Below are 22,416 nucleotides of genomic sequence, written 5' to 3' on the forward strand. Positions count from 1 at the left end.
TCCTCTCACTGAGACCCAGAGATGGCAATTTAATAGTAGTCAGCATTTATGAAGCATCTGTTCATACCAGGCTCTGGTATCAAGTGCATTATGTACCATCCTTACCAATCCTCACAAACACCTGGCTATTAGGTACTATTATCCCATGGCACAGTGAAGAAGCCAAGGGTCAGAACAATGGCAAAGTCAGAATTTGAATCCAGATCCATCTGATGCCAAAGCATGAGCTTTAAGCCATAAGGGAAGAGCTAAGAGCTTTTTCAAGGCTGAGAGGTGGCCTTACTAGCAAGGCAGCTTTGATGTGGATTTAGGCCTGTGGGAGGGAATAGAAATGAGAAAGTCATAAGTGGCTCTGTGTGTGTGTGACCTCTGTCATCTTACCTCTGTGATCTTGGGCAAATGATTCAGGGGTTGTTGAAAGAATCAAACGATATTGTGAAAACATATGTAAATTACACAGAATAGTGCTTAACTGACCCTGTCTTTGGAGGGGAGAGGGATAGGGCAGAATCAGGGTGTGTAGCATGAACTGTGAGGGACTGGTTGTCACATACCAGGCCTCAGAGAGGGCTTGAGGCTCTGCAAGCAGAAAAACTGGACTGCCCAAGGCGCCAGAGTGGGAAACAACTACCACTGCAGCCTGGGAATGGTTGAGCAGGGTGGAACCATAAGTGGTGGGTGTGGAGAGGCAGGGGACAGAAAGTCTAAGAAGACGGAAACTGAGCAGAGAGGGCCCTCCAGTGCCAGGTTAGGAGCTCAGCCTCCAGACCACAGGGCCATCCCTGGCTCACTCTAGTGTAGTGCTGAGAAAGGCCCAAGGGAAGCCTTTCTGTCTTGAAGGATTAACCAAAATCATCCCCTCTGAGCAAAGGGGATAGTTTTGGTTAATCCTTCAAGACAGTTGATAATCATCAGAAATGAAAAGTGGTAGAAGGAATGGAGAAGATGGATGGATTTGAAAGGTGTTCTGGGATAGGATGAACAGGCTGGTGATTACTGCATGTAGAAAGTGAAGGAGAAGGAATCAGGTACCAGGAGATCCTCCAAATCACCAAGTTTTCTGTACTTACTAAGTGTTACCATGCTCATCACTAAAAAGTGTCATCCCATTGAGTCCTCACAATAATTCGTTGCAGTAGGGCAACAGCTCATGCCATCAATCGCTACCTAACACCTAAAGCTTCTAATGCAGAAGCCCAGCTCCTAGCTACATTACTACGCCAGGAATTTAAATAAGCTAAGAATGAACTACAGGACAGGCTTTTACCAGGCCTACATGCCCAGTAGAGATGGGGTTTGACCCCAGCTCCCTCCTGGCACATCTGTGCACCCACCTGCGCCCGGCCCACCCTCACCTGTGCGGCAGAACTCCTCAGCTTCCTGCGGCACCATGTCCTTGACGCGGCCACTGTAGGCAAGGCGGGAGTCCTGGTCATAGGCCTTCAGGGTCTCACTGGAGCTGTAGGACTTCTGCGGGGCTTTGCCCTCCTCGCTGTCCACAGAAGAGCTGGTGTAGCGGCGCTCTGCATCGCGGCGCCGGGTCAGCGAGCGGTAAGGCCTCCTCTCCTTCATGTCCATGGCTTCTGGCTCTCGCTCCTCCACATCCACCAACTGGGTCTTTGCCGCACTCAGGACTGGGTGGTCTGGAGTGGAGGAAACCATAAGAAGCTTGTGAGTTCTGGTCTTCAGGAGGTAAAGACAATGCCAGGATTGTCACCTGGCATGGTGACAATGTCCTGGACCACCCTGCCCCTGGATTGGTGGTCGCCCTGAAGTGGGTGAAGAGCCTCAGGCTGGAGAAGCCTCTGTTGTCTGGTCAGTGGCAGAGGGCACTGGCACCCAGGGCCTCCAGTTGTGAGTCCTGTCTCTTTCTGCTACTTGGTCTGACCATGCTCCAGCCTTTCCTCCAGTGCTGGATATTAGGGGAGCTGACAACAAAGATCAGAGGGTCCTGGCATTTGGTAATGCTTCTAGGCTGGAACTGGACCCTGTTCCCATCATATCCAGCTGCAACAGGGGAGGACCCAGAACTCTTAAAGGCTCCTGAAGAATGAATAAATGCAGGAAGAACATTTTGCATATATTATCTTAATAAATCATCATATGCCCCCAGATGTCATTACTGTCTCCAACCTGTTTTGGAAAGAAGTCAAGCTGTAAGCAAACAACCCATAGTCACCCTCACCTAGTAGCTATGTGATTATTTGCTTCTTGCCTGCCTTCTCCACTAGTAGGCAAGCTCCCTGAGGCATGTGCCTCACCTGTTTTGCTTACTGCTTATTCACAGCACCTAGAGCCAGGGCTGGGGCACAGTAGGCACTTAGAATATCTGTTTGACCAATGCTCATGTGTCAGGTGAGGAAACTGAGCTCAGAGCCAGGACCAAAACTCAGGTCTGTTGTCTCTGAATCTTGAGTTTTCCTATTCTGTTCTCCCAAGACTCCAACCTCCAGCTCTTACTACGTAAGAATCCTTCCATCTAGCCATCTTCAGACCCATGGGTCTCAGCAGTGCCACCACCAGCACCTGGGAGCACAATGCCTGCCCCATGCATCTGTGGCTAGCTATGGAGCATATGGTATCTTACTGGGGAAGTTCCTTGTCATCCCTGTTCCTCTTTTTCCCAGCTTGATGCTTTTGCCCTTGACTGACATCTGGGAATTTTTAGCTGTGATAGTACCCTCTTCTCCTTCCAGATGTTTTCCTTGAGCTCTGGGATAGCAAACAATTCCCTAAGTTAAGGGGTAAGTACAGGAAGAAAGCAGAATGTCCCTAAAAAGATATATGTAAGATCCTTATTGTTATGGTTTGGAATGTGAGGTGCACCTCAAAATCTCATGTGAGAGACAATGCAAGAAGGTTCAGAGGAGAAATGATTGGGTTATAAGATCCTTAACCCAATCAGTGAAGTAATCCTCTGGTGGGATTAACTGAGTGGTAACTGGAGGAGGAGGTGGGGCATTGAGGGTGTGGCTTTGGGTATATATTTGTATCGGGCAAGTGGAGACCTCTCTTTCTGCTTCCTGATCTTTATGTGAGCTGCTTCCATCCACTACACTCTCCCGCCATAATGTCCTGCCTCACCTTGAGTCCTGAATGGAGTCAGCCTTCTATGGAAGAAGACCTCTGAAACCATGAGCCCCCAAATAAACTTTCCCTCCTCTATAATTGTTCTGGTGGGTCTTTTAGTCACAGTGGTGAAAAAGCTGACTGAAACACTTATTTTCTTAGAACCCGGAGCCTTCTCCTTCTGGCTTTCCATTGTTTCATTTTTTTTCAGAGCAACATGGATATACTGAACATTTCCTCAATTCACTGTCTTATTAGAGAAACAGCAGAACAAGAGCCCCATGATAAGTGGAGAGCACCTGGGGCCTCAGTGCTGGGTGGGGCCTCATGACAGCAGGTAGGGTGACTCTGTTCAGGTGCAGGTGCCCAGTGCCTGCCCATGCTGCAGTGGGGGAGCCTGGGGTGGGAGGATGTCCTGTGAGTTTTAAGGGAAGTTGGAAATTTGAATTTAGATATCAAATGTGTGAGTTTTAAACATTACCGTTTAAAAATAATAAATACTTCTCAGGCCAAACAAAACACACCGATACAACAGATTTGCTCTGAAGAGTAGAAGTTCTGCCTGGGATCGTGGACATATGAGGGAGCCCTTTGGCCTAATGATACTCTCTTCCCTTCTAAGACCTCAAAGGCCCTCTTAAGGGCAAGGTTTTAGCTTGGCTCCAGTGCAAAAATCTGTCTAATTTTTAAAAGAACCCTCTAGACCCACTCAACAAGACCTTATGTTCTACCTGTAAACAGTGCCACTTTGCAAGGAAATGGTTGGGGGTTATAATTTCATTTGATGTTTTGGGGGATTTATCATGGACCTGTGTGTCTACTGTAGGCTTTCTCCTCTATAGTTCTTCACACTTTTCAGAGTGCAAACACTTGTGGTTTTATTGGTTCTCATAAAAACTATGAAGTATATAAAGGCAACTATTTTCATTCCCATGACATAGATGGAGCAATATTGACCCAGGGCCATATAGTCCTCTGCCTAGGGCCATGTGGTGAGTTAGCAGCAGCAAAACTGGTGTCAATGGAGAGACAATTGTACCTACAGCCAGTGAAGGTGAATAGACAGATGAATGACTTTTGTTTTTTTTTTTTTTTGATTGCCAATTCTCAGTACGTCCCTGTGAAACTAGGCAAGGGATTTGACCTTGCATACACAGAAATCAACCCACGGCCCTGAGTTCTGCTGTCTTGATGCTCAGTCTCCTGATAGGTTGTCAGGAAGACAGTGGTCTTCAGAACATCTGAGAAACAGATCCCCAGGAAAAAACAGTAATGATGAGTTTTCCTCCAGGGTCTTTCAAACATTCCTGACTGAAATCCAGAATTAAAAGTACATCTTACATGTGACCCAACACCCACATATAAGATGCAAACAAAAGATTCCTAAAAGTTACTGCATCATGAGCAGGGAACTCTGATCAATTTCCTATTTCATTCATATATATATATATATTTTTTTTTTAAGAGAGAGAGAAGAGAGAGAGAGAGAGAAAATTTTTTAGTATTTATTTTTCAGTTTTCGGTGGACACAACATCTTTATTTGGAGCTGAGGATCTAACCCAGAGCCCCACGCATGCCAGACAAGCGCGTTACCGCTTGAGCCACATCCCCAGCCAAAATTCTCATATATATTTTAAAAGGCTGATTATAACTATCCAAGTTGATATCAACACAGTACCGGCTTTTGACCCTGAAGGCAACTGCTGCCTCTGGCCTTTCCAACCCCTGAGTGACAAGAATGCAGGTGAGCATAATAAGAATTATTAAAGCCATTATTAGAACTAGTCACTAATAGCTCATAATAATAAAATTAGTATTAACAACAACTAATATGCTTTCATTAGTAGCTAATATTTATTGAGTCCTTACTTTTAACTATTATTACACTTGCTATCATTTTTAATCTTTATGCCAACCCTGTGATTTGGGTATTATGGTTATCTGCAAATTACAGATGAGAAATTGCCAAGTTGAGTATCCTGCCTGAGTTACACAGTTTTTTGCCTAGTAGATCCAGAATGGTGCCTCAGGATATTGAACTTAGCACACAAATATAACCGCTAGATGGTATTGCTGTTACAAGCTGTCCAGATGAATTGGCAATGCCAGGTCATGCTGCTGACTTCTTATGCTCCCTAGCAATCCTGCTGAGCCAATACGATGAATTCTAATTTTGGCCAAAATGAAGGCTCTTCTGCATCTGGACCATCTCTTCCCATCTTACTGGGCCACTTGTGTTTTCCAGACATTAATTCTGGCCTCTCTGCCTTTGGGCACACTATTCCATCATTGCCCATGTAGCTAACTAGATGGTTTGTTTTCTTGTCTGCCTCTCCTCTTGACTACAGTTCCTTGAGGGCAGGCTGGGCATCCGCAGTGCCACAGAATGTCTGCTAAGTGAAGAAGTGAAGAGAATTGTTTGGCAGCTACTTTATTCCTTCTTAAGTAACACAAAATCTTGATAGTTCCCTGTAGGTTAATATGTATTAAGTAAATCTGAAAGACTGGGCTAGAAGGATGTATTCCCCACTGACTAGCTGTACAACCCCAGATAAGTGATTAACTTCTCTGTGTTTCAGTTTCCTCATCTGCAAACTCTCAGGGTTGTTTTGTAGATTAAATGCATCATTATATACCCCTGGTATGTGGTCCCTGGTACATAATGAGTGCTCACTATATATTAGCTATTATTATCATCAGAAAATTACACATTTTCTCTTAAAGGGTGTAATTTAGAAGGCTCCAGCTACATATCAGGTATAACTGGAGCAGGTACATCAACACAGAATTTTATGCTACAAGGCCGAGGACCACTGTAGGGATTACACTGGAGGATGACTACTTCTTTACATCAGCTTTAACCCGTTGACTAAAGACACGGGCTTCAAGGCAAAGGCTCAGTAACTACAAATTATGAAGAACACAGTCCCCAAACTCATAGCTTTCTTGTAAGAAAGCAGAGGCAGGGATAACAGGACTACCCACTCCCAACCCCCTGCATATTTTCATCTTAATATCAATTCAGGAAATATTTACTTATTTGAATAGACAGGTCAGTCATGGCTCACATTCAAATTGGCATTGAATAGTGAGAGTAAGAAGAGGGTGGGGTGGAAGAGGAGTAACAGTGGAGAAGTGTCCCCTTGGGGCAAGAGTCTCTGAAGCGAGACTGGGAGGCCCTGACAGGAGATTGGGAGGGATGCTGGGGAAGGTGGCCCACCTGGAGCCCTGTGGTCTCCATCCATGGGTCAGAAGCAGTGTGGCACATAGCCATGCTTAAACATGCTTGTTCTTTCCCTACGGTGGCTAAGATTTGAATGTATTCTCCCAAAGTTCATGTGTTGCAAATTTAATCTTCAAATTTGTATGTTGATGGCATTGAGAAGTGGGGCCTTGGGAGGTAATTAGGGTTAGATGAGGTCATGAGGGTTGGGACCCCAGAATGGGTTTAGTGGCTTTGGAAGGAGAGGAAGAGAGACCCAAGCATGCAAGTTTGAGCTCTCTTGCCATGCAATGCCCTCCACCAGGTAAAGACGCATCAAGAAGTCATTTACTAGGTGCTGGTATCTTGTTACTGGCCTTTCAGATGCCAGAACTGAGAAATAATGTATTTCTTTATAGATTACTCAGTCTTTGGTATTTGATAGCAAGAGAAAATGAACTAAGACATCCACTAGCCTCTGATTTCCCCGATGCCTGTAAAGCCCACTAGCATGACATCCCAGGCCTCTCAAGATCCTTCCTAACTCTCCCTCTGCTTCTCTCACTGCTGCAGAAAACTCAGTACCCCACTCTGAATCCCCGAGACATACCCTCCACTGCAGTCCTCCAGAGCTGCCTGCCGTTACTGATTCCCCATACTCTTTCATACCATGAAGACTCTGCATCATTTACTGGAATCTCCTAAGGGATGCACCAGAAGGAGATGGTGGGCAGGAAGGTGGGATATGAGAAGTCTGAGGTATGTTCCCTGATCTCTACTCTGGCCTCAGTCCACACTACCTCTCTCCAGGTGACTCCTCTTCCAGATCTCTACCTCATACTAGACTCTGCTAATACCTTCCATCATTCTCACCAGCCCAGACCAGGGCTGTACCAGTTTCCAGCCATATTCGACTCTGTTCATCTCACCATCTTGGCTGGATCCCTGTGCCTGCCTTACCCTGTCTCTTCTTTAGAGTCTGTTCTTCTAAACCATCTGGGGGGATTCTGTTTTCTGTAAGAATGCTGACCAGGATCAGCTGCCCCTCCTCCTGCCTGGCTGACTTTGAGCAACTACCTCCAGCCTTGTCGTTAGAATAACTCCAGCAGCTACTGCGCACTCTGGGTTTGCTATAGGCAGCCTGGGAAAGGATTTAGTTTGATGATGGTATTTAGTTCTCACCCTTCCCAGATCTGTGAATGGGCCCCATTTAAAAAAAACAGACACTTAGAGAAGTTAAATAGTTACCCAAAATCACAGGAAGAGAATAAAGAGTTGGAAGTGTTCAATTCTGAGACTTCCTTCCCATGCCCTCTGCCATGCAGGTGATAGGAGCTCCAGGTTAGGAGTCAGTCCTCCCTGGCCACCTTCTGCTCTGTGGTACTGGCAAAGTCCCTTACCCCAAGAGGCTGGGTTTGTCAGATGCTTTGTCAACTGTAATGTTTTACATAGGCATAAAGAATGGAAAAATTATTACTATCAATGCCACCGTCTTCATTATTATTGATTTATTTTTAATCAACAAATTATGTAACTAGACAGACTCAATTAAGCAGACAAAGTTGTTCTGGGAGGCTCAAGTAGTTAATAAATATATGCCTAAAGGAAAATCGAGCAGCTTCATCATGGCAGGCCTCGGGCTAACACCAAGGCTCCTGCCATGGTTCCAGCTCAAGTCTACAATCACCATGAGCAACTGGCTTCCATGAAAGACAATGGGCCAGCCCAAGGAAATGGGCAAAACCCAGGAGACGGCACAGACTTTTCCTGTTAGCCTGCTTCTAGGGGTAGTTTTCTAGTCTCATCTCCAAGTACAACTTGAGCACCACAGAGTTCTCTTCAGAGAACCATTCACTTCCATATGGTGACAGACCAGTCTTGTGCTGGGCACTGGGGACTCCAGTGATGAGCAGGACATGAGCCTTGTGGTGACAGTTTATTGAACCCTTGTGGTGTTAGCCTCAGGGACCATCAGCAACAAATGCTGTGATAAAGTATGAACTGCAGGTTTGTAAGTCCATCCCATGCTCTGACATGGGTGTCAGTTTTGTCTGTCAATGGGGAGGGAAAGTAGGCCCAGGACAGGAGGAGGGAAGGAGCCAGAAGGTATTGAGGCCAAAGTTCAGTGCTTTCCACATTGGAGAGACCAGGCTGAATGACCCAAGTGGCTGATCAAGTTCACACAGCCAGTAACGGACATGACTGGGACCTGAATCCAGGACTCTCTGACTCTGAAATTCACATTTTGATATTTTTGTTTTGGTTTGTTTTTCTTTTATGTGGTGTTAGGCTTGGATGGTACTAGAAGCTTGGAACAGGTGTGAAAATGAGGGGAGGCCCGGGAGACACCTGGTTGTGATGGTGATAAGAATATCATTTCAGATAGGAAAAGAGCCAGTAACAGCAAAGAAACTACTGTTAACAGAATACCTCCTCATGTGTTGGGCGCTGGGTACATGTTATTTCTAGTCTCTGCACCAACTGTGCAAGGTAGGTGTTATTCTCTAATTGTATATTTTCTCTTATTTACTGCTATTTTATCAATAAGATAATAAGACCACAAGTTCAAAGAGATTGAGTGACTTTCTCCAAATCACAAGGTTCCAAGTGTCTGGGTCTAGATTTGAACCATAAGAAAATGTTTAAACCTCAATAAAAGTAGTGGACATCTAGTCCTATAGGCTAATTCATTTGATAAATAATTGCTAAGTCCCCTTCATCCTACCTAAGTGCTGAAGGAGATGCTGGACATATCCCAGGAGGCTCCTTCCTCCCCTGCTCCCCCTTTCCCCTCCCTTTCTGCATCCTTCCCTCCACCCCCAACTCTAAGTTTCTGCCCTGCTGTGTCGAGCCTATCTCAAGACATCAGAGGACAAGACATATACTTTTGACTCCTTGGAGCTTCTTGGAATGGGCAAATCAGACAAGAAGAGGATGCCACCCACAGGCCCTGAGCCCCTGCTGAGGTGGGCCAAAGGTGGAGAGATGATCAAGGGCCCTCACCAGTCACACTGACATCTAAAACTGAACCAAAGAATGTCAGGGAAAAGGTGAGCCGGGCCAGACAGTTTTGAGGTATGAGGAGGTCTAGATCTGTGGCTTCCAGATCTTTCTGACCTACAGTGAAAATACACTTGTGTCACAATTCAGGACACACCTACACTTACAAATTTTAAAATAAAAACAAAAAAATCTCACAAAGCTCTGCTTAACCTTGCCACAGGGTGGAATTTGATATATTTTTTTTCTTTTTTAAAAATGAATTTTTAGTTGTTGATGGATGTTTTATTTTATTTATTTATTTTTATGTGGTGGCTGAGGATTGAACCCAGTGCCTCACACATACAAGGCAAGTGCTCTACCACTGAGCCACAACCCCAGCCCGGAATTTGATATTTTCTGTTCCATTCTACTTATGTAGAATCGTTAGTGGGTTGCAACCTACAGTTTGAAGCACACTGTTCTAGGTCATGCTGTGGATGAATGCTCCTGGGACAGACAGAAGGTGGTCACTCCTGAATTCTGACTTTAGGAAGGGAAAGAGATTGGAGATGGAGCCTGAGGAGAGTGTGCACTCTGGTAGAGAATTAAAGAAATTTCCAGAATACCAGTGAGCAGTAAAATGCAAAGTCCATGTGGATTAGAGAGCCTGCTGGGGAAACCCTGGAGGGAGATCCCCTCCAGCTGGTTTTCAGAAAGGCCTTGATGCCTTGGGGGGCCTGCAGCTTCCCTGGAAGACTGACCAGGGCGGGCGTGGGGCTCCTGGAGATGTGAGGAAGAGATACTAGAAACAAAGCTGTCAGTGTTGGGGAGAAACTCAATAAGCAAACCTGGGCCCTTCTTGTGGACTTCAGCGATATTTATGGAGGGGCAGGGGCCTGAAGCATTCTCAGGGAGACTTCCACAGACAGCGCAGCACTGCCAAGAAACCTCTGCCCCGCTAAGGCCTGGGGGAAATAGGGGCTGTTATCACTCCGATTACCTCGCAACCTCAGGAACAGCCAGAAATGAGCCAGGAAATTGACTGAATTCCTGCTGGACTGAAGTTTTATAAGTTTTGCTTAACATAAGCATGGGGTGATATTTTTAGTTCTTTGTGTGTCAAAAAGGGCCCATAAATATTTCAGAGCTAAAATGTGTTCTGCAAAATACAAGTTCTGGGTAGTATCTGGGTGTGTATAAAACCATAAATTTTATTTCCTTTAGTTCTTCCAATTTGGAGGACTTGGCTTTAAGCTGGCGGGAGGTAGAGGAGATGGTTGCCCTTATTCTTGTGCCAGGTGCTGTGTTGGGCTCTGGGCAAACCAGAGGAGGCATCCTTATTCCCACTTTACAGATTTGGAAGCTGAGGCTCAGAGTAGCAAAGTGATGCTCAAGTTCACACAACACACCAGGCACACCAGGGCTGGAACTGGTGTGACTCCCAGGTCTGTTTTCTCTGTTGTGGCACCCAGAGTGCATTTTTCTGGCCCTGTCAGTTTGGGGTAATGCTTTGCCTTTGTTTTTTTGGTTTTTTTTTTGGGGGGGGGCAGTACTAGGGATTAAACTCAGGGGCACTCGACCACTGAGTCACATCCCCAGCTCTATTTTGTATTTTTATTTAGAGATAGGATTTCCCTGAGTTGCTTTGCACCTTGCTAAGTTGCTGAGGCTGGATTTGAACCTGTGATCCTCCTGCTTCAGCCTCCTAGCTGCTAGTATTACAGGCATGTGCCACCATGCCTGGCTCACTTTGCCTTTTAAACAGTGAGACATTGACATTAATAATGGTGGCTAAGAGCAAGGTCTTTACAGGCATTTCTTCATTAATCCTCACCACATCCTAAATCATTCCCATTCTACAGACAGAAACCAGGATTCCAATAGGTTTAGTATCTTGGCCACAGTAAGAAATTAGCACAGCCAGGATTCAAACCTGTGCTACTCCAAGGCTCAAGCTTTCATTCATAATCTACACTGCTTCTTACGTGGTCATTCATATTCTAATTTGCTTAAGTGTTCTACTTGTTCTTTCACTTTGCTTTATAATAATATTAGTTCTTCTGATGACTTGACTTGGCACCTGACCTGAACTTGGGAGAAGGACTTTCACAAATGCTTCTTGATGGGCCCTGCAAAGAAGAACACACTAGGCCAGGGAGAAGGTTTTCCTGGGAGTGTGGTGGATTGTGGCTGCATGCCCAGTCTGGCTACGGGGACATCCCTAATCAGCGGTTGTCAGGCAGGTGACAGATGGTGCCACTGCCTACAGAAGCCATCTTGCCCTTCTGTTGGAGGCTTGTCAGAGGCCAGGTATCAAAGGGCAGATGGCTGTGATCCCAAGCCAAGAGAGTTCCCACTAGAGATTCCCAACCCCTCAAAGGGCTGGGCATGTGTGGGACTCAGGACACAATAAATCCTTAAACAACAGGAGGTTTTATGAGATTTCTAGCTTCCTGATTATCCTTTCTTCCTTCCAAAGCCATTTCAACCAATGATTCCTCTTATAAGTAGTGGCATCTTAGAATCAGAAAATGCATACAGATTGCAGGAAACATGGAAGGTCAGCTGGTTCTTGCCCCTTCAAATGCTTGAATGCCATCCCCATGGAATTATCGCATGACCTCCAATACTGGGGACTTCGTTACCTCCAGGGATGGCTCTGCCTGCTAGACTGTGCTTTCTGACATGAAACTGAAATCCATCTTCCTTCCTTCCTTCCATAGGCCTAAGCTCTATACCTTGGGATCTTAGAAAATAAGTCTGAAGCCTTTGCTGCAGCCATAGCACTTTGGGACTGGAGCCAATCTGTGTCCTTGAGTCTTCTTGCTAGATTCCCTGCTTCACCTTGCTTGTGTTCTTTCTCCCAGACTTGTCCATATTGGTCCTTCTTCTGCCTCACTGGGCTTTGTGGGACCCTGGGCAAGGTGTGGAACAAGGAGGTAGTTTGGAAGCAGCCTCAGTTCTCAAGGAGCCCATGGAGTGGTAAGAAGGACAAACATATCTGCAGGTGATTTCAGCACAAAGGACACAAAACAGTAACCAACACAGAGATAGAGAGATGCCAATGCCAGGCCTGTGCTGAGTGGAGGAGGTGACCCTTGAACTGAGTGAGCCAGAGAAAACAAGGGTACAGGAGAGAAAAATGCTCTTGTTTGCCCCCTTGTGTCTCCTATTGTGTTGACCAAAAACCACCCGGAGCTTCCTGGTGCTGACTGATGTCCTCCATATGCCCCTTTGTCCTGCACCAACACTATCTTCTCTGGGTACAGTTCAACCCCAGTGGCTTTCTCAGAAGCCAGACCCACTGGGACCTGAGGACAAGCTTGTGTCTGCTAGGACTCAGACTTTCTTCATGAATGACACCTTGGGAAATGGCCCATTTCTTCTGCAGTTTGGCCCCATCAACAGGGAGCTCATTTTTCCTCTCTGGAAAAATTCAAGGGTCAAGTCTGAAACCCAATTTATTTGAGGGCCAATCCCTGTAAAAAGTCTTCTTCTAGGTCCATGCTAAGAAATAATCAGAAGAAGTAAGAAGGCTGATTAATCTCCCACCCCTACTAAGACCTGGTCTTAGACTGTAATTACCTGGGGTTCCCATTAGGCATCCACTCTGAGGTGGGGAGGAGAGAGCTGAGGGGAATTAAGCCCCTTGGAGAGGCAGGGGACAGTTAAGGCTTCTGGAAATGGTGGGACTTAGATTCTCACAAAGGACTCCTCCGCCTGGAGGAAGTTCTTGGGTAAACTGTGCAGCTGTAGAAAGGGGCTACTCCTCCTCTTCCTCTGTCTTTTCAGCCAAACAGACCCTGGACCTATCTAGGCAGCTTTGAGAGGGATTTTATTCTTTAGTACCCAGCTCAGGGCCTAAGGGAGGACTATTAAAATGGCTGGCGCAGGCCTGTAATCCCAGCAGCTCAGGAGGCTGAGGCAGGGGGATCATAAGTTCAAAGCCAGCTTCAGCAAATTAGCGAAGCCCTAAGAATTCAGTGAGATCTTGTGGCTAAATAGAATACAATATAGGGCTAGGGATGTGGTTCAGTGGTTGAGTGCCCCTGGGTTCAATCCCCAGTAACACACACACACACACACACACACACACACACACACACACACACACACTAGGCCTCCTTCTGATGCTAACAAAAGGGTTCCACTGTGGACCCTGGACACCAAGAGATGTCTTCCTTAGATCCACCCATAATTTAGCGCTCCCTTCCTATACCCTTGGCAGACAGTAAAGCTTGATGGTACCAGGCAGCAGCTCTAGAGTCAACTCTAAAACTTCAAATCCCAGCTCCACTGTGAACCACTGTGGGACCAGAGACATCTTACCAAGCTTCTCTGAGCCTCAGTTTCTTCATCTGTCCTCTCTTGTGATAATCACTGGATCATCTTGGGAAAGTTATTGAAGATATAAGTGACATAACTTTTCTCTCTTTAGAGGACAGACAGCACTCAACACATAAAATATATGCGGAATTTAGAGACCAGATACTCTTGGGTTAAAATCCCTCCTGTTTACCCTTAGGTGTCATGGGGTATAGACAAGTGCTTCTCTATTTAGGCCTCATTTTCCTCATCTGTGAACAGGGCTGTTGATATAATATTACATGTTACACAGTAACATATATATATAATGTCTACTTTGTGTGTACAATAGCTTCTTGTCTAACACAAAAACCCAGGTAGGGCATTTATCCAGACACAACTGACGTGGAGGATATTACAGAGGAAGGAAAGATGGGAATCAAGAAGTCAGAATCAGTTTCTCCAGTGAGACGCTGTTCCCTGCTATGAGGACATCAGGGATTGGCTGGGCTGCTGTCTTTGTGGGTGGTGGTGTGTGTGCATGTGCACTTAGTACTGCTCCCCGAAGTGGTAGTTCGGAAAGGGAAGGCTCTATTGTGACTCTATTAGCCAGGCCTTTTGCTATTGATGGAACTGGGTCAAGCTCAGAAGTGCTGCCCCATGGGTGTGAGCTCAAAGCCTTAGGCCCCAGCATTCCTGGTGGACCAAAGTGAATAAAAACATACAACTCTCTGAAATCCCCACTGGATGCTTGGATTCCTTCTAGCTACAAAACACTCTGACTTTGCCTTTGTCTGGTGAGAACCCAAAAGCAGCTTGAATACCATTGTTGACAGGCTAATCAGTAGCACTCAGGACAGACTTCCTTCCATGGCCTGTGCAGGTGGCTGGGAGCTCTGTCTTCCAGGGGTCCAGACCTTTCCTATGGCTCCCTCTAAGTCACTCCATTTGAAACAAATCTGCTCCCTCAAGCCTACACATTTAAGCCTAGATTTGTGCAGCTGGAAATTGACTGTGCCCTCAGAGAGCCACTCAGGACTTTGTGTGTTACAGAGGCGGGAGCTGAGGCTCAGTGGTTTAGAATCTGCACGTGTGCACACATACACGTACAATGTCAAGGGCCTGCAGTTCTGTAAGGTGCCTTAGGGAGATGCTAAGAGGGGTCCTCATGGCATACAAAACTGGTTGGTGTCCCAGAAAGGAGAGTCACCTAGAAGCAAAGCAGAGAGAAGTGGCCTTGGCAGAATTTTACTTATATCTCCAGGTACCCAAATCACAAAGAGTTGGAGAAAAAGGCCCATAATGAATGGAAAACCCAAAGTGCCTGAAGCTGCTCCATTTCCAATCATTAAAGGTAGACTTAATGGATGTTCGGGCCCTCTTTCCAGCAGCTGGGTGGCCAGGCGATTTTTATTTCAATAATTAGCTGCTGCAAGTCACACAGAACTGGAGACAGATAAAGGCAGGGCCAGTCTCTCATGGAGCTAATTGTGCCCAGAGTTCTACACGCCTAATCAAGCCTTGCACAGCTCCCAACCCTTTCATCCAAGGCCTCAAAGGACCTTGCCATCGGTAATTAAATCTCGTAAGTGTCTTAAAGAAAGGGATTCTCCAGGGCAGTCTGAATGGAGTAAAGGCTACTAGAGTGGAAGTGGGGCAGGCAGCTAGGTTGTTGGCCCCAAACAGGGAACAGGGAGACTGGCCTGAACAGCCTTTGGCCTCTGTGCATTCCACCCAAACAGGGTAATTGCCTCCTAGGGGGCTTCTGCTGACCACCTCCTGGTGCATCTGGCTCAACCACCCAAAGTCTTTCTAAATTTCTCGAATTGCATGGTCTTTGGAGGATATATTTATTAGAAATTCCAGTTCAGGCAAGAGAAATTCTAAGACAATTTTCCTAGATTCTCAGACTTGGAAGGGAATATAAAGGACATAGTGGCCCAAGCCCCATCTGATGCTCATATTCTTTCTGTGAGAATTCATGGACACCAGCCAGCCCTTGTTGTATCTCTGATGACAGGAAGCTTAGCTCTAACACATTCTATCATCTAAACTTGGCTTTACACAGTTTGCTTTCTTCAAGAGCCTTAACTCTATGCTGGCCCTAATTCTATGCTTTAGAAATTAATGAACAAGAGAATTCCTCCTCCCCAGAATAAGATCTCTTTTCCAATGAGACCTCTTTTCCCAAGACTCTGGAAATCTGTAGAACATAGGGATTAAATATGCAGGCTTTATATCCAAAGCATGATCCAGAAAGGAAAAATTGGACCTTGCCAAAAGTTAAAGCTCATGCTCTGCAAAAGGCTCCATTAAGAGGATGAATAAAATCATGGCATTTGCAGGTAAATGGATGGAGTTAGAGAAGACAATGATAAGTGAAGTTAGCCAATCCCCCCAAAACCAAATGCTGAATGTTTTCTCTGATATAAGGAGGCTGATTCATAGTGGGGTAGAAAGGGGGAGCATGGGAGGATTAGATGAACTCTAGATAGGGCAGAGGGATGGGAGGGGAAAGGAGGGGGCATGGGGTTAGAAATGATGGTAGAATGTGATGGACATTATTATCCAAAGTACAGGTATGAAGACACAAATTGGTGTGAACATACTTTGTGTACAAGCAAAAAAAAAAAAAAAAAAAAAGGATGAAAAGACAGCTATGGAGTAGTAGGAACATTTTGCAAACTATATGTCAACAAAGGCCTAGTATCTAGATCAGGTGAGGAACTCTCAAAACTCATAAGTAAAACCAACCAACAAGCCATCAATAAATATTCCAATTAGAAAATGGTCAAACAATATGAATATAAATTGTATCAAAGAGCTCATATAGATGTCAATCAAGCCCATGAAAGATGTTCATTATCATTAGCTATGAGAAAAATGCAAATTAAAATCACAATGCATTAATACTCATACCTATTAGAATGGTTAAAATCAAAAGTAGCAACAACTCTGAATGCTGGCAAGGATGCAGAGAAACTGGATCTCCTACACATTGCCGGTAGGAATATATAAAGGTTCAACCCTTTTGGAAACAGTGTGGCAGTTTCTTAAAAACTAAATATGCAATTATTGTACAACCTAGCAATTGTACTCTTGGGCATTTAATCTTCAGAAATGAAAACTTATAGTCACACAAAAGCCTATACAATAATTTTTACAGATGCTTTATTCCTATTAGCCAAGAACTGGAAAGGGTCCAGATGTCCTTTGACAGGGGAAATGGTTTAATAAATGGGGAATACCAGAGAATACTACTAAATGATAAAAAGGAATGAAATAATGATACTAATGAATCTCCAGGGAACTATGGTGAGTGAAAAAAGCCTAAGACTGAATGCTATATGATGCTATTTATATAACATTTTTGCAATGACAAAACTTCAGAACTGGAGAAAAGATTCATGGTGGCTAGGGGTTAGGGAATGGGCAGGGAGTGTGGCTGTAAGAGACATCATGAGATACCTGTGGTGATGGAAATGTTTACCACCTTGACTGGAGATACTCACCTATGAATATGGTCAGGTAGCAAAAGTAAGCACACACTCAAATACACACAGGTCAAATGAGAACCTGAATAAGACAGGCATGAGTGGGTTGTATTAATGCTAATATCCTGGTTGGAAATTCTGCTCTCTTACTATAGTTTTGCAAAGTGCTATTACTGGGGAAAAGTAGGTAAAGTGTACATAGGAAATCTCTGTATTATTTCTCACAACTGCACATGAGTCACAATTATCTTAATAAAAATTTCAATTAGATAATAAAGGATTTTTTGAGTCAGCATGCTTTAAGTCAGGCAGAGCTCACTGTGGACATTGAACCTACTACATACTTTCTATGCAACTTTAGGCCAATAAACTCTGAACCTCAGTTTTTTTTTTTTTCATCTGTGAAATAGGGTGGTTTATACCATCTCATAAAGTGCTCTTGAGGCTTAAATGAGGCAATCTATGAAAATACTTCACATGATGCTTGACACAGAATAAGAACTCGCTAAACAACAGGTGCAAATGTTGCATTGTTGTCCAAGATAAATAGTTCTCTACCTTCACCTAATTCAGTTCTCACCCATCTTGCCTCCATCCGGGCCATTCTTCTCTGAAAAAGTTCTTTTTGGTCAATGTCACTCTTTAAAACACCAGTTTCACCAGAAGAGTCTAGTGCAGTCTCATTAAAAGAGCCCTAGTGGCTGGTTGCGGTGGCGCACATCTGTAATCCCAGTGGCTTGGGAGGCTGACACAGGAGGATTTCGAGTTCAAAACCAGCCTTAGCAAGAAGTGAGGTGCTAAGCAACTCACCGAGACTCTATCTCTAAATAAAATTCAAAATAGGGCTGGAGATATGGCTTAGTGGTTGAGTTCCCCTGAGGTCAATCCCCGGTCCCATTAAAAAAAAAAAAAAAAAAAAAAAGCTCTGGTGTCTTAGGATTTCTAGTTACAACATCATAGTTCACATTTTGTTTGGGCCAGTTACTTGCCACTTATGTCCTGTGCAATGCCTTTTTTGCACCCCTAGGGTGGTAGCAAGCTGTCAGATTCATGTTTACCTACCAATCCTTAAGCATTTACTACATTCAGTCACCAATATTAATGCAAACACCATGAGTGTGGCATCCCGTATTTCTTACTAAATTTTCAAGACAATTCTAGAAGTTGGTATGAGGAAAGATGGCTATATTAATAGTCCTTAGGACTCACACTTCCTTGTATTAAAACCCATGTATAGTCCCCACACTGACTCTGGGATTGGCCATCTTGCATTGGCCAATGGACCAAAAGGACACTCAAATCTGAGGCATGGAAGACCCTTGAGCATTTGCACTTGCCTTCTCCTGCTGCTTTTTTAAAAATACAGCCATCATAGAAGGGGCCCAGGCTAGCCTGCTTGCTGCTGAGACTTAGAACTGAGCCAACAAACTTGCAGGAGATTTTAGACACATGAGTGATCCCAGACCAGACTAGCTAACTACCCAGCTTTGCCCAGCCCAAATGATTGACCTTTAGAAACCAATAAAAGGTCACTTTAAACCACTCTATTTTGGGTTTATATACTTCATAGTATGGCTACCTGATGCAGGTATTATAATTTCCACATTACAGATGAGGAAACTGGGGCTCAGATCATTAAACCACTTTAAAAAACAAGAGAAAATGCTGTGTGATTAATAATGATTCATATTTACCTACCAAAGGGTTAAACAGTACTTCAGAGCTTGTAAATTGCTTCCATATTTTCACATGAATTTGGTAGGTAAATATGAATCCGAGCAGCTTGCTATCACCTTGTTGGGGAAGAAGGCATTACACAGGCCATAAGTGGCAAGCAATTGGTTCAAATAAATTATGGCACTGTAACTAGAAATCCTAAGATGCCAGAGCTCTTTTAATGAGACTGCACTCAACTCCTCTAAACACTCTATGCCTCCCTTTTGGGGAATTTATTAAAGTTATAATAATACTATATTGATATTTAAGTAATTGCTTAATTCTATGCTCCAAGTTCCAAGATAGACACAGTCTATCTTGTTCAGCATTGAGTCCCAAGCTTTCAGTCCTACAAAAAGAATAAAGGAACAAACACCTCTGAGAAGCTGCACTGATCCTGTGTTAGGTGAAGGACTGGAGTTCAATGCAGCAAAGGGCTTTGTTTCCAGGTGACCCAACTAGCAAGAGGCAGGAACCAGAACGAAGATGAAGCCCAGTTCTTTTGACTCTGAGTGCAAAGGTCGGCCCTTACATTTTCCATGTATCCCGAGGGTGAGTGAGACAAGGAAATGAATAACTACCCCACAGTTAGGAGGGAATGTTGTTGGATGAATTCCACATGTTTAAGGAATGCCAGTCCCCATGCTAAGAGGATTCTGATCAAAAGGAGCTCGCAGCTGGAGCAGAAGCATACCACAGCGCAAGCCCCACTGCTTGGGATCACAGATGCCTGTTAGCACAAGTCCTTCATGAACTTGTACCATCTGGCCCCAAATCTCAACAGGGTGCCCACGCCAAACACAAAAACCTCCCAGCAAACACAGTAACACTAGAGAGCTCAGTCCTCAGCTCTGGGTCAGATTGATCCTCCTGGGAATCCACAGATGTGAACTCTGAACTCTGTATTCTTTGGTTTCAGGTGCCCTCTTGCATTTCCCTGCTCCTACCTGGCTGCTCTCCACATAGAGGTAACCTTCTCATAATGACCTTTACCACTCTGCCTGGGAACTCTGAGGAGGAAGCTCTGTTTACCTTCCCAGCAGTCACCAGGTGCAAAGGACCAGCCATGGTCCTCCCTAACCTCTGGGCTGTCTAAGCCCCAGGCGGGCTCTGTGGCCCTAGCAGAGTCTCCTTGGTGGCCAAGGCTGCCTTTCTACCTCCTAGGAGGGCCCTTAGCCTTTCCTCTCTGTGGGGAAGCTCTGGCACTTGCCCTTCTGCTGGCTGATGAAACACTTGGGTCATTGCAGCCCACCTTCCCAGGGCCAGATCCTCACTGTTCACCTGATTATGGCTCTAAATTTGTTTTCATTAAGAAACTCTGCCTGTCACTCCATCAATTCGACTTTTTTGGGGTCGTTAACCTCCATTAACTACGCCAGTCTTGGAGGCAATTCCAGCCAGGAAGGGGATTGGAGTGGGTTGCTTGCTTTCTCCATAGCTGGAAGTGAAAGGATTATGGGATGTAGGACCCAGCCCAGCTGCCACTAGCCAGCAACAACCCCCATTTGTCTAGAACAGTGTTTCTAAGAGAACACCCTTCACCAAAAAAACAACAACAACAAAAAAAATCAAGTATCACTGAGACCACACAATGCTGAGAAGATCACCACCATTTCCATTTTACATGGGGACATTGTCCCTAGAGAAAGCAGTGCAATGGTGACTGAGAGCACTGGCTCTGACATCAGACAGCAAGGGTTCCAATCCCAGCCGTGTCACACCCAGTTGCATGCCATGGCAACTCACTAACTTCACCCCGCCTCCTCTCCCATGTGGAGATACTAATTCAACCAACTCTCCTGGGCTCTCCTTCTTATCATTATTATGAAGCACCTCACTCTGGCTCACATGCAGTTCTGAATTTTTCTCCCCCACTCACACCATTGCATCAAGTCTGTTTAGCGTTATTTATTCATGCATTTAGTCACTGAGCAAATATTTACCAGGAACCTAGTATGTACCCGAATCTGTGCTGGGATGCAAGGTAACAAGTATTTGGCTCTTGTTCTAAAAAAACCAGAAAAGGCCCTGATTTTGAGAAGGCATGTTTCAGTTTGAATCTCAGTCTTCAGCTCACTAGATATGCCATGAGCAACTTATCCTGGGCTTCACCTTCCTCATCTGAAAGAAGGGTAATTATTCATATCTCGGCTTTTCTGCCTCTCCTGATGACCCACATAGTCATCTGTCTGGGACCTGGAGAGGAAGAATGTGATGGAGACTTCCCAGACAAAGCCCTGGTCCCCCTCCAGCTCTGGCCAGAAGGGAGGAGAGGAGAGCAATCCCTGAAGCAATTACCTCGGGTCACTGTGCATGCCTGTCCCCTCTGGGAAACCTGAACTGCCTTCAAAGAGAGGGTTTTAATTGGCTTAGGCTCTGTGCCCATTCCAAGAGAGCATCACAAAACAGGATTAGCCCCTGAGTGGGCCAGTCCTCACAAAGAGCCAGATGGCTGGACACCAGCCCATTTTGCCTCAGCCTGCCTGAGATGCGCCTCCTCAGCTTAAGGGGGAAGCAGGAGCCTATTGGCTTTCCTTCTCTTCCCATTAAATATATATTTATATATTGAGTGACCTCTGATTTATATATTTAGTGATTTTTATATTTATGTCTTTCCATTCCATGAGTGTGAGAAAAGGGTATCTAAGGCAGAGCCTTGAGCTGAGAAGGCACTGGGAAGGGCCTGGAGAATGATTTTTAGCATGATCTAGAGGAAATTCGGGTTTAAGCAATGGATACCCTCATCAGAGGAGAAGCCCAGCCACCTTGAGAAAACACAATGCTGGGACCTTACACAGTTTACAGTTTACATGACACTGCCAGTCGTGGATGGGCCAGTTCTCTGTGGTCCTGAGAGGTGGGTTTCATATCCTCATTTCAGCAGGGCAGATGGCAGTGGGCAAGAGTGTGGAATCTGGCTCAAGAGACCTAGCTTCAGACCTGGCTTTGTGATCCTGAGAAAATGACAGAATATAAAAACAATAGCACAGAGAGTTGCTCTCACTTACAGGGCACCCAATAGGTCTGGTGATACTTGCTTCCATCTACTTGCTATTTTATATAAACTGAGTGTCAGGCAGACAAGTATTTCCCATAACTCATTCTGGTTTTTAAGAGGCTAGGACTCAAGCACCACACAGATTCTCAATTTATTGAGCTACAACATGGAGGTGATGAAGATCCAGCTATGGTCATCGAGGTTGAGCAGGTGGATGAGACTTTGAAATGTGAAGCATGATGCAAATATGTGTTATTCTTGTTGAGGAAATTAAGCCTCCATCAGGTGAAGTGACTTGCCCAAGGTCACCCACCTGGCAGGAAGCAGGAGGAGCCTATTGGCTTTCCTTCTCTTCCTATTAAATATATATTTATATATTGAGTGATCTCTGACTTATATATTCAGTGATTTTTATATTTATCTCTTGAGTGTTTTCTGAATGTTCTGAGTGTTTTTCCCCAGGCCACAGCTATTGTTGGTTACACCCGCCTGGGAGAGGATTTCCCTGGTGCAGGACAAGGGCTACAAATCTGCAGAAACAATCAGACTAATGATATTTAAATACTTGGTTATTTGAAAAATATAACAACAAGCAGTTGAGAATAAATGCCAAACCTCTAACTAGTTAGGAACACCACCTGGGGGCACA

General features: G+C 44.9%; 1 long non-coding RNA gene across 1 annotated transcript in view; it reads right to left on the reverse strand.

The window, feature by feature from the left end:
- Positions 1-1,522: 1,522 nt before the first annotated feature.
- LOC308640894 overlaps positions 1,523-22,416 on the reverse strand; it is a 132,380-nt gene continuing 111,486 nt past the window's right edge. Inside the window, exon 3 of the long non-coding RNA XR_014020377.1 lies at positions 1,523-1,643. This is a non-coding gene — a long non-coding RNA (uncharacterized lncRNA). The remainder of the gene's footprint in view (positions 1,644-22,416) is intronic.

The sequence above is a fragment of the Spermophilus citellus genome (assembly GCF_964194105.1).
Source record: "Spermophilus citellus genome assembly, chromosome: 2".
Taxonomy (NCBI): Eukaryota; Metazoa; Chordata; class Mammalia; order Rodentia; family Sciuridae; genus Spermophilus; species Spermophilus citellus.